We start from the raw sequence: 10,670 nt of genomic DNA on the forward strand, positions 1-10,670 counted from the left end.
TTAAATATTGTTTAACGATCACTTTATTTCTCATATCTTCCATTATACACGTAGCCTGTTGAGAGAAGGTGCTGCCACTTTTATCTTATCATCATTTTTGTGTCCCCAGAAGGCAGCACATAGTGGTTACACGGTAAAGGAGGGGGATGGGATGGGGATGGAGGCATTAAATGCCTTACAAAATGATACCACATGCATTAGATGAGGAAAATGTTTCTTCGGCTACTTAGCTGCAAAATTTTGAGGAAGGAGATGGCTGAATTCTTGGTAGGGGATACTTCATGCCCTCCGGCTCCCGGGATCCCCAATCCCCTGACGATAAGAGTGTGCACAGGGAAGAGCAGGCTCTGGGCCGTCTTCAGGAGGTCACTTCTTTACCTTCCCTTTCTTAGCAAGAGAGGAATGAGCCAACACAGAAGGACACATCCTGATGTTATGCAGAGGCTGAATTCAGCTGGGATTCCTGGGTGAGCCGGGCAAGCGCAGGTGTGTGACTTCACAAAGCAATCCCGAGTCAACAAGCAGGCGCCAGAGGACCAGCTGCCCCCAGCGTGCAACGATAAGGAGGCGACGTTGGCTTCTGTGCTCTGTGATCCACGCTGGCTCTGGGCCCCCATCCCTCTGCCTGCCTCCTCGCTCTCTGCCCCTTGACCTAATCCAAGATGCTTCCTGGGACATTGCTCCCTCGGTTAGAGGAGATCCACTTGCGTGACTAAAATAACCCCGTGAAGGTGCAAAAGGGGGCTGAGTCATGTTGTGAGATGAGTTTTCAATTATTCTCAGTCTCTTATCTCTCAGAGGCTCCGGGGACAGGCTCTGCTCCTCCCCATCCACAGGCAGCCTGGGAGAAGGTCACACCGCCAGCCTGTCTGTCTGTCCCTGGGGCAGAACCCGTCTCCTCCTCCCCTGCCAGGATTCTTCTGCTGAGTGTTAGCCCTGAATATTGGAAAGTTGGACTCTCCCAAAAGTTCCAAAAATGATCCCCGATCTAAGTGTTCAAAACGATTCATTAGTTTGTTCTCTGTTGGCTCTTAACTTTTCTCTATTCCGGGGAATCTTGCTACACTGCCTCCTCCTCCTCCCCATCTTGCTGTTTGTGGTTTCATTTTAGCTTTCTGTCTACTAATAGCAATCGTTTTCTGAGCTCCTACTCTGTGCCCAGGCATTGTACGCTTATGGTTTCTGCTTTAAAATTCCTGCAAATGAATGTCATTCTGCCAATTAAAAAAAACTTTTTTTCATTCTGCCAATTTTATAGCCAGACACTTCCCCAAGGCTGGGTGCCTACTTGATAAGCAACAGAACATGATGTCATATTGTTGGGACTCCAGAGCTGGTCTGAGTTCTCTGCTCACCTCAGGGTGTGGGTAGAGGGGTGAGGTGGTAGGGAGGTGGAGGGTGCCAAGGGAGAAGACAGGATTCAGATGTGTACATAGCAGGTGAATGAACTGCTCTTGTTGACTGCTTTGAAACGAGCGTTAGTGTGGTCCCCACGCAGGATGTGTGAGAGGCATCCTTGGAAAGTTTACAAGGATAGCTTAGGGGATGTCTGGGATGTCTGTTGTTGGATTTGTCAGGATTTCTTCCCCTCTTCCTCTATTTTGGATGATGGAAAAAAAAATTAAAATATTTAGAACCAGCCAGCTAGACTCAGTGTAGACTGCACGCCAGGCAGGAGCTGTCCCAGGGCACAACTTCCCGCCACCAGACCCATCGGCTGTGTTGGCCTTGAGCATGATCGGCACTGGGTTTCTTTGCACGACGTTGGGTCTGGTGCTGGTTGGTCCCGGCATCCTTGACAAACATTGTTGGCCCATTGCCCTCAGTCTTTTCCACCACATCTCCCTGGTTCCACCACATCTCCCACACAACTTGATGAGGTCGTAGTGGAGGAAGTTGTTTCTCCGTGGAGGGATCTTCCAAGGGTATGTGGGCTGCTGCTGCCATCCTGGGGTCTTGTGCCAAAGAAGAGTGAGCCACTGTGGATTTTCCAGGCTGTGAATACCTTTCAGCACGGGCTTCTTGACCTTCAAAGCTTGCTTTGGCTTTGATTTTTGCAAGGGAGGGGCATGGTGTCGGGGGTTTCCTTCTTTGCTTTCAACACCATCCTCATAAAAAGGATCTCTCTGTCCCAGATGTTTTATATCTTTTAGGATCAGTTGCCTCTAACACAATCGACAGAAATGAAGTAAATAAGAGGTTGACATCACTTTTGATGATGTTCTGAAAGAGAAGAAATTTGAGGAAAAAAATTAAAGCCTTCAAAATGTGGCAACTGGGAACCAGCGAGAAAGTGAGTTGTTTACAACTACAGCTGCTCAATAGAATTTGTCCTCGCATTTACCCTTCCTGTAGGAGACCCACGGGTCACTAATTATGAAAGAGTCAGGGATGCAAATGACATTGATCAGCATCCAATTCCTGGGAAGATGACAAAAATGGCTTATCAATAAACTTCTACCACACCAGGGAAACAAATGAAATGCAGATTTGACAAATTAGCCTTGAGATTAGAGCGCAGTGGGATCACTTTAGGCATTTCGTTTTGCTTCTTGCCCAGATAAAACCCTACTGAGAGTTACTGCTGCTTTAGCCTTTGCAGGGTAGAATCATGGAAGAAATGCAACGACATTACAGATTCACAGCCTTTGCTTTCAAAGCAGCAGTTTGAAAAATAAATTTGTGTGTTAAACATTAAGGTGAAGTTTAATACCTACTTGTTAGAAACCTTTGAAGGGAGAAAATGGGATACTTTGTTCTGGAATAGATCACTTGCTTGAATTTGACGTTACTTTTATCACATTTCCTTTGAAAGATGTTTCTGACTTAACACTTGACCTCTTTGAGAAGATAAAAGTCCCATGTCTTATTGACAAAAACGTGTGTTTGTGTTAAATGAAATACATTCTGTAATCACAAAAATACGGTTCAATGGCTTCAAGATTAGATGACTTAACACAAATTTCAAAAACACGGGCTTGAGCGTCTACACTTGTAAACAGGTTTACAAGAGTATCATGTAGATATGGTGCATATGCACTGTCTTTCCATAATAAGTCATGTTGTCATTTCTTTGTCTGCTAAAACACTTTCATAATGAAACGTAAACTATCTCGAATGGATATGCATATTCTATGCATTTGGGGCCAGGAAACCAAGGACAAAATCAACGTATTTGTACCATAATTTTTTTATTTGAATGAAACTCAGAGTTGTTTTTTGACTGAAGCATCTAGGAAGATATATTTTTGAAACAATATTGATGGCTGGTTCTTCTCCCAGAGCTCCTGATATAAATTGGGGTGCAGCGTGGTACCGGGTCAAGAAGCTGCAAAGCATCCCTGGTGATTCAGATGGGGTGGCAAAGCTGAGAACCAGAGTGGTAGAGCTTTATATATGTTATCTGCAACCGTGTAGTATTGCTCAAATTCGGGACACCATCCCGTGCACTTAATCATACTTTTACACTGTATTCTAAACCAGGAGCTCTCAAACTTTAGTGTGCAAACAGAATTCCCTAGAAGGCATGCTGGGCCCACCCCCAGAGGTTCTGATGCAGTAAGCAGGGGCAGGGACCATCATGACTTATATTTCTAGTAAGTTCCCAGGTGATGTAGCTGTTCCTGGGACCACATTTAGAGAACCACTGGCTTAAACAGAGCTAATCACAGAATCACTCGGGGCCTCTTTTAAAACACTATCCAAGGTGAATCCTTCTCCTCCCCGGGAGATCCTGACTCTGTAGAAACGGGGCACATTTGTGTTCTAACATTTGCTAGGTGTGGGAAATACGCAAGAGTGTAATTAAATTCATATAACCGACGAAGGTATGGTGTTCTATGCAGGCGAAAATCAATTATTAAATCAGTGCTGCTCTAGATTGTTTGGGTCTCCCTAAAATTCATATGTTAAAGCCCTCCCCATACGTGATGGCATTAGGAGGGGCCTTTGGCAGCTCCATAGGATCACATGACATCATGAGGGTAGGGAACCTGTGATGAGATTGGGGCCCTTGTAGGGTGCCCAGGAGAGCCAGCCTCCACTTTCTGCCACAGTACGAGAGGCTGGCGGTCTGCCACCCGAACAGGGCTCTCATTGAGCCCTACAATGCCGACACCCCGATCTTGGACTTTCAGCCTCCAGAACTGTGAGAAAGAAATTTCTGTTGTTTATAAACCACCCCCACCCCTCCCTAGTCCACAGTTTTCTGTTAGGGCAGCCTAAACTAAGACACCAGGAAAGGTGAGGGGCATGTTATCTTTCTACCATCTTTTTGGTTTTTGTTTTTTAAATTTTTTTTTTTTTAAATTTAAATTCAATTTGCCAACACATGTCTACCATCTTTTTGATCAATGGCATATATTTGAATGAACACTTCTTAAAAGCATCAGTATTAAGTGAGGGATGCTATGATGGTGAGGTGAGCATTAGGCTTTAACGAAAGCCATCTCTGCTGAGCGGGGCCTGTGCCTATTTCCTCATCGTCTTGGCCACTGACCTGGCCCAGCCATGTCCCAGCCTGTCACACACAACAGAGCGCGATGGCACTTGTGTCATCCTATATAACGTGATAGCTTGTCTCCACAAAACACCTGCTAATATGTTAATCAATTGTCAGATTCAGGACTTGGTATTTATTTTACACACGAGGAAAGAAGGTGAGCACATCAGTCCGCGGTGGCAGGGATCCTGCTCCCACGGGTGGCGTTTCCTCTGCCCGGAGCCTGTGTCATCTCTGGGGGTTCTGAGCAGGGAGGAGCCTCACTTTTTGTAATACTGAATCATAGAGATCTATTTGGGAGGATTTCGACTGTAATGAGTAGCGCCTTATATTAATGTTTCATGTATGACGGTATGTTCGTCTACTCATCCACCAGATTTCTAAAAAGAGTTCGTATATATTAGGGAAAATGTGAAACGAGCATATAAAATCCAGGATTTTACAAATATTATGTTACCAATATATTATCAATTATACCAATGTTATTCCTGAGGCTGAAGTAGGCATCGAGGTTTTTAAAAAGCAATCTATTTTAAGGAACTAAGAAATAATAATGTAGGTGTTACTTCAATACAACAAAAATTATGTAAATGATGAAGCTGGGGAGCACTCTTTTGTATGAGAGTGACATTTTATGTAGATAACGTGTTCTTTAATACAACTTAGAATGTGGTGCGTTGTCAAGTAATTTATGTGTGCACTTGACAATTATTTACTCAGGAAGATCCAGACTGCCCGGTATCTTTTTGAATTTCTTGTGTGTGTGTGGTTTCCCCTTCAAGTCTAACGCTGGTGTTAAAAGCAGCTTTCTGAAATGGCCATGATTCATTACAAATCTTCTTCTAAAAAGGATTTCAATGAAAACAAAGCAAGTTTTTTCCTTTTTTTTTTTAAAGCAAAGAGGTTTCTTTTTATAATCGAGACAATATATTCTTTTAAAGTGGTATTTCTTGACATTTATAGTGTTGGTGACAAGGTCATAATTTCCATCGTAATGAGGTACCTTTTAATAATGCATAACCCCTGATGTGCATCTTCTCAGGCTACACCATGGCGAGTTGCCCCCACCAAGGCTGAGGAGACTCTGAGTGGGTCACGATTTGACTTAGCAGGTCCAGTGGCCTTTCATCCACGGCTGTGCCCTAATCCAAGCTTCTTCAAGCTGTGTTTGAGTAAACCCAAATACTTCGAGCTGAGAATTCTGTGCTTTGCTGCTTTTATTCCAGGGAGTGGTTAACTGTGAATAAAGGTACTCCATGCATTCTTATGAGTTTTTAATGGTCATAGCTGAGAATGAGTAGGCGGTGATAGGACTGGGTTTTGATTTTGGAAAAGCTCTTGGATTTTTTTCTAGTTTTTGGAGTAAAGTCACATGCAGAAGTATTGCCACTGCCGAGGGGAGAAAGATCTCATCGTGCGTGTCTGTGCTGATCAGAAAGTAATGCTGACAAATAGTAAGAATTGTATACTCCAGATGGAGCTTTGAAGTGAAAATGAATCCCTCGCTCCTCCACGGCTATATGTGGGTCTCTGTGTGTTTCCGCAGTGGTGGTACCCTCTGGAGACTGGCCACAGCATCTCCACTCAGGCCTGCAGCCCGAGATCATACTATATATGTAAATATTCTTTTAAAACAGAGCTTTAATGTTCTGTAGGTAGGAAAAATAAAGCTTTCACATAGATTTTATTTTTTTTTATTTTTTTATATTTTTTTTTATTTTTCACATAGATTTTAAAAGCATTCAAACTTACTGGGGTGCCTGGGTGGCTCAGCTGGTTAAGCAATCGATTCTTGGTTTTGGCTCAGGTCCTGATCTCCTGGGTCATGGGATGGAGCCCCACTTAGGGTTTCACGCTCAGCATGGAGTCTGCTTGAGATTTTCTCCCTTACTCCTGTTCCCACTCGCACGTGAGTGTGCACGCTCCCTCTCTCTAAAATAAATAAATAATTTTTAAAAAAAAGGCACTATAACTTACTGCTGAATTCGTATGGATAAAATCACGGAGAAATTCTTGACTTGTGTTACACAGAGGCATGAGGTCTGGAAAGCTTGAATGGGAAGTAGTCACCACAGTTTTGGGCATATTGTAGAGTTCAAACCCATATGTCTTAAATAACTGAGAAATGTCACTGCCATTACAAGCATCTTATAAAAGAGTAGTAGCTATGGAAGCTGAGGCTTACTAGCCATGGTAGACAGGGCCACCTCCTGCAGGAGAGGGAGGCACGTGCTGCTCTCTGGTGACCGGAGCCCCCAAAGCTTGCACCCCACTCCTGTGTCCTCCTGCATGCTGGGATTTCAGTGGTTGTGGCGCTGTGCCATTGCATGAAGCACCACTCCTCTTCCTGGGATTTCTGACAGAGTCGGATTGACCATAAATTTTGCAAAATTGCTCTCGTCTCTCCCACCTGTGGTTTTGCTTTCATGTTTGTTGGCTTTAAAAAAAATGAATCATGAGAGGAAAACCATGTGCCAAGGGTCCACCTCAATTTATCAGCATCTGTGCATTCCCCGCTAATTGCCAATGCTGTGCAGCCTCTCATATGTAGTACCAGGCGGTGACACACACTGGAATCAAAAACCCTTTGGTGTGTTTCCTTGTGGGTTTGTGAAATAGTTCCAGTCTACCCCATGTGGTCTCTCATATTTGTAGAATGCTCAGAGCACTAAGATGTTAAAATATATTTTTTTCAATCATCACTTTGTGTTTCTTATTTATGTCATTGGTTAGATAGCTTAGCCCTTGGAGTTTTTATTGACTTTGTTTCGTTTCCTAGGGAGATCGCCAACTCCTTACCAGAGATGGTAGAGGAGGCCTGTCTCGGAGCCGCCCTGCCTTCACATCCCTGCTCCTTGGGCTGGGCTTTGCACCGCTGCCCTGTGGCTTTTCTGACTCAGTGATGGTCAACGTGAAGGCACATTGCTGCCCAATCTCTTTTGATGTCTCCTGCTTCACATGGTGATTCCCTTTCTTATTTCTGTTTTGAGAAATTGAGCAAGACCTGCCATTAAAGCAGCATTGGCTAACATGATTTATACTTGGCAATAAGGCAGCCCAGGTGGCTCAGCAGTTTAGCGCCGCTGTCAGCCCCGGGCGTGATCCTGGGGACCCGGGGTCGAGTCCCACATCAGGCTCGGTGCATGGAGCCTGCTTCTCCCTCTGCCTGTGTCTCTGCCTCTCTCTCTCTCTCATAATAAATAAATAAATCTTTATACTTGGCAATAATGTAGCAACTGCCTGGAAATAACCTCAGGTTTTCTTAATTAAATTAGTCACAAACTTCCAGGGAATAACCCAAAGGTCATTATTATCACTGCAATCCTAAGAACCTATATATAAGAAAAAATGAGTTGATTACCTTATTTGGGGTTTGAGTTAATTTGATTTACACGCTGCTCTGGATAGTGGTATAAAAGGAAAGTGGTGCTTGTTTTTCATATTCTGCGGATTTCTATTCTTAGCTTGGATAGTATGCCTAAGCACTTAAAAAAAAAAGTTGGCGCACACTGCCGAAAGCAATAAATTGCTAAAGAACTCATTTTTGACGCTGGCTTTAGCACCTTTGACCTTAGACTAACTTTATTTACTCAGTTACTCTGTTAAACATTATTATATAATATATCATACAGGGATATTTTACTTTTCTGGAGGAATTATTCCTCAGGACCGCTCTGAAGCTATAGAGTGCTGTTACACAAATATTTGCATTTATCACGAATATGGTTTTAATCCCTTGCCCAAGGAACAAACATAAATATAAATTTAAGTATTCCTTCTAGATATTCTGGTGGGGGGAAGTGTCTCTGTTTCAAGATTTCAGAGAAGAAAAACTAACTGGTCCTACTTTCTGATCGTTATAGTTTGAAATGTGCATGCTTATTTTTAATTTTTAAAAAAGTTTTAAAAATATTTTTTTTATTTATTAGAGAGAGAGAGCACACAAGCAGGGGAAGCAAGCAGCAGAGGGAGAGGGAGAAGCAAGCTCCCTGCAAGGAGCCTGATGTGGGGCTCGAGTCCAGGACCCCAGGATCACGACCTGAATCAAAGGCAGACACTTAATCAACTAAACCACCCAGGTGCCTCAAATGGGCATGTTTAAATCCACTCTGAAAACCCCTCTAGTCCGAGCTGAGCCTAGGTGTTCTTCAGCTGATAGCAAGGCGTTCTTCGCTCTCCTCCTCACCGTAATCAGGCTGCTCATTTCTCCCCAAGCGTGTTCGCCCAGTACGGTGGTTTCCTCCAAGGCTAAGCCGGGGAAGGTCATGAATGAAGATGGGTCAGTTGAGGCTTCAACTTGAGAAGACCAACCAGGGAAATCTGTGCCGCCCCATCTCTCGCCAAGCTCCACGTTTTCTTAGGCTGTTCTGCTCAGTTCCACATACCTTGACCACGGCAGTTGGGGATGCCAACTCCCTAGCCCCAGACCTGGCATCCCTACACAAGAAGGTCTCACAGGAGCATTTTAACGTATTCCCCTCTATCTGTGTAATCAAATGCCAAGGGGCCTGAACATACTTCTGTGGGACTGGGTTCTTCTATTTCTGCACATACAGCTGCCAAATTTAAGGCATGTTAAGGAGTTCTTGCAGATAATTCCTAGAAATTGAGTCCTGTGAACACCAGAGAAGTATTTCTGCAGTGGGTCTTTGTCCCCGGGTTAACACTTTTCTAGGGTGAGTGAACTTTTCTCTGCGGAGACCAAATAGAAGAATCATTTACCTTAGCATCATACTCTGGTAGAGTCAGAATTTTCCAGTTCCATTCAGGGTTATTTCATAAATCCAGTGATGGAAATATCTTTGTTGTTGGAATGGTATTTCCATTTAGGCACAAATATTATAATTTTGGGAGTGATTAACCCTGGATCTATCAATATTTTTGCTTCATGGTGGCATTCAAAGAACTGTCTATTCAGTGGAAAAAATAATCTCATTTGGAATTTGAATTAAGATGGGGGAAAAAAAGTGTTTCTGGCTTCCCCAGTAGTAACAGGTGTTCCGTGGATAGAACTGGAACCCACAATAATTATTCCAACATGTCTTATCATAAAGATTCTAGTTTACTTCTCAAGGGTTCCATTGAAACAACTGAGTGTAAAAACACTCATGTTTATAGCAAACAGTAAGAAATAAGAATGACATCAACCTGCTAGTCATCACGGAGTCAGTTTCTCAGATGGCCCGACTTGTAGGGCCAATTTCTGCCTTCAAGTCTAAGAACTACATTTCTCAGTATTAAGAAAGGAACATGAGTTATGTAGAAAGCTCAGTGGCAAACATCTCCAAGGACACTGAAATAATGAAAGAGGAGTGATATTTTATATGATTCGGCTTCTAGAAAAAGGATATAATAATACCAGGAGAGTACAGAGGGCTTAGGATTGGTAATGTGACTTTTAAAAAGAAAAATCTGTCATTTTCTTTCTTCCATTTTTTCAACATATTGATTACATTGTGTGGCTGTTATTTTGGTAGAAATGGCAGTTTGGGTTTTTTTCTTTGGACCTGTCCCCAGCTGATTGTCATTCTTCTTGGAGCCTTGCTGGAATCTCTCTCATACAGGAGGAGGAGTGGGAACAGAGCCTCTCCTAGTGGAAATTGCATTTACCCTGTTCTAGGAAATAATGGAAAGATCCATCTAACTGCTATCACACAATTACAGGACTGGCTGTCTGCTGAGATAGAGTTTTTGTCCTGTCTTGAAGTGAATTCCTGAAGGTCATTGGTTTCTTGACCGAACTCTACCCCAGTTCTTGTGTAGGTTCCAGAGAAACGCTAAAGTACATCTAAGTAAGGCATCGTCCACCTAAGTACAGCCTTGGACATTACTGGAATTGGGCCAGAATTCTTATATTTGTTTCTGATAATCAGTTACCAAATTGAAATTTGTGGGCTGGGAAAAGTTCATTTTGTTCATGTCCATAACTTTAGGTAAATCCATTTGGTTCCTTGTCTTGCATAAAAGCCCACCTTACCCGTGTGTGCAGTGGCTGAGCCAAGCAAATAATATTTTCCTCGAAAGAAGAAGACAGACTCTCTACCCTGCTAGTTTTCTTTTCATGAATTGTATATTGATTTATATTTTCATGAAACTTTGGCCAGTCTGCTAAATGTGAGTTTCTCCAAGACAAGATGTTAATCTGTATTTAATGCATGTATCATAAGGT

General features: G+C 43.0%; 1 long non-coding RNA gene across 2 annotated transcripts; it reads right to left on the reverse strand.

Annotated features, from left to right (window-relative positions):
* Positions 1-5,762: 5,762 nt before the first annotated feature.
* Positions 5,763-9,508, reverse strand: LOC140607855 (uncharacterized). 2 transcript variants are annotated; one of them, XR_012009767.1, is made up of 2 exons: positions 9,224-9,508; positions 5,763-6,433 (listed from the first exon to the last, which is right to left on the reverse strand). It is a non-coding gene; the product is annotated as an uncharacterized lncRNA (long non-coding RNA). The 2 variants fall into 2 exon arrangements; XR_012009768.1 differs by having other exon boundaries at positions 8,688-9,508.
* Positions 9,509-10,670: the final 1,162 nt, after the last annotated feature.

The sequence above is a fragment of the Canis lupus genome, chromosome 17 (assembly GCF_048164855.1).
Source record: "Canis lupus baileyi chromosome 17, mCanLup2.hap1, whole genome shotgun sequence".
In the NCBI taxonomy this organism is placed as follows: domain Eukaryota; kingdom Metazoa; phylum Chordata; class Mammalia; order Carnivora; family Canidae; genus Canis; species Canis lupus.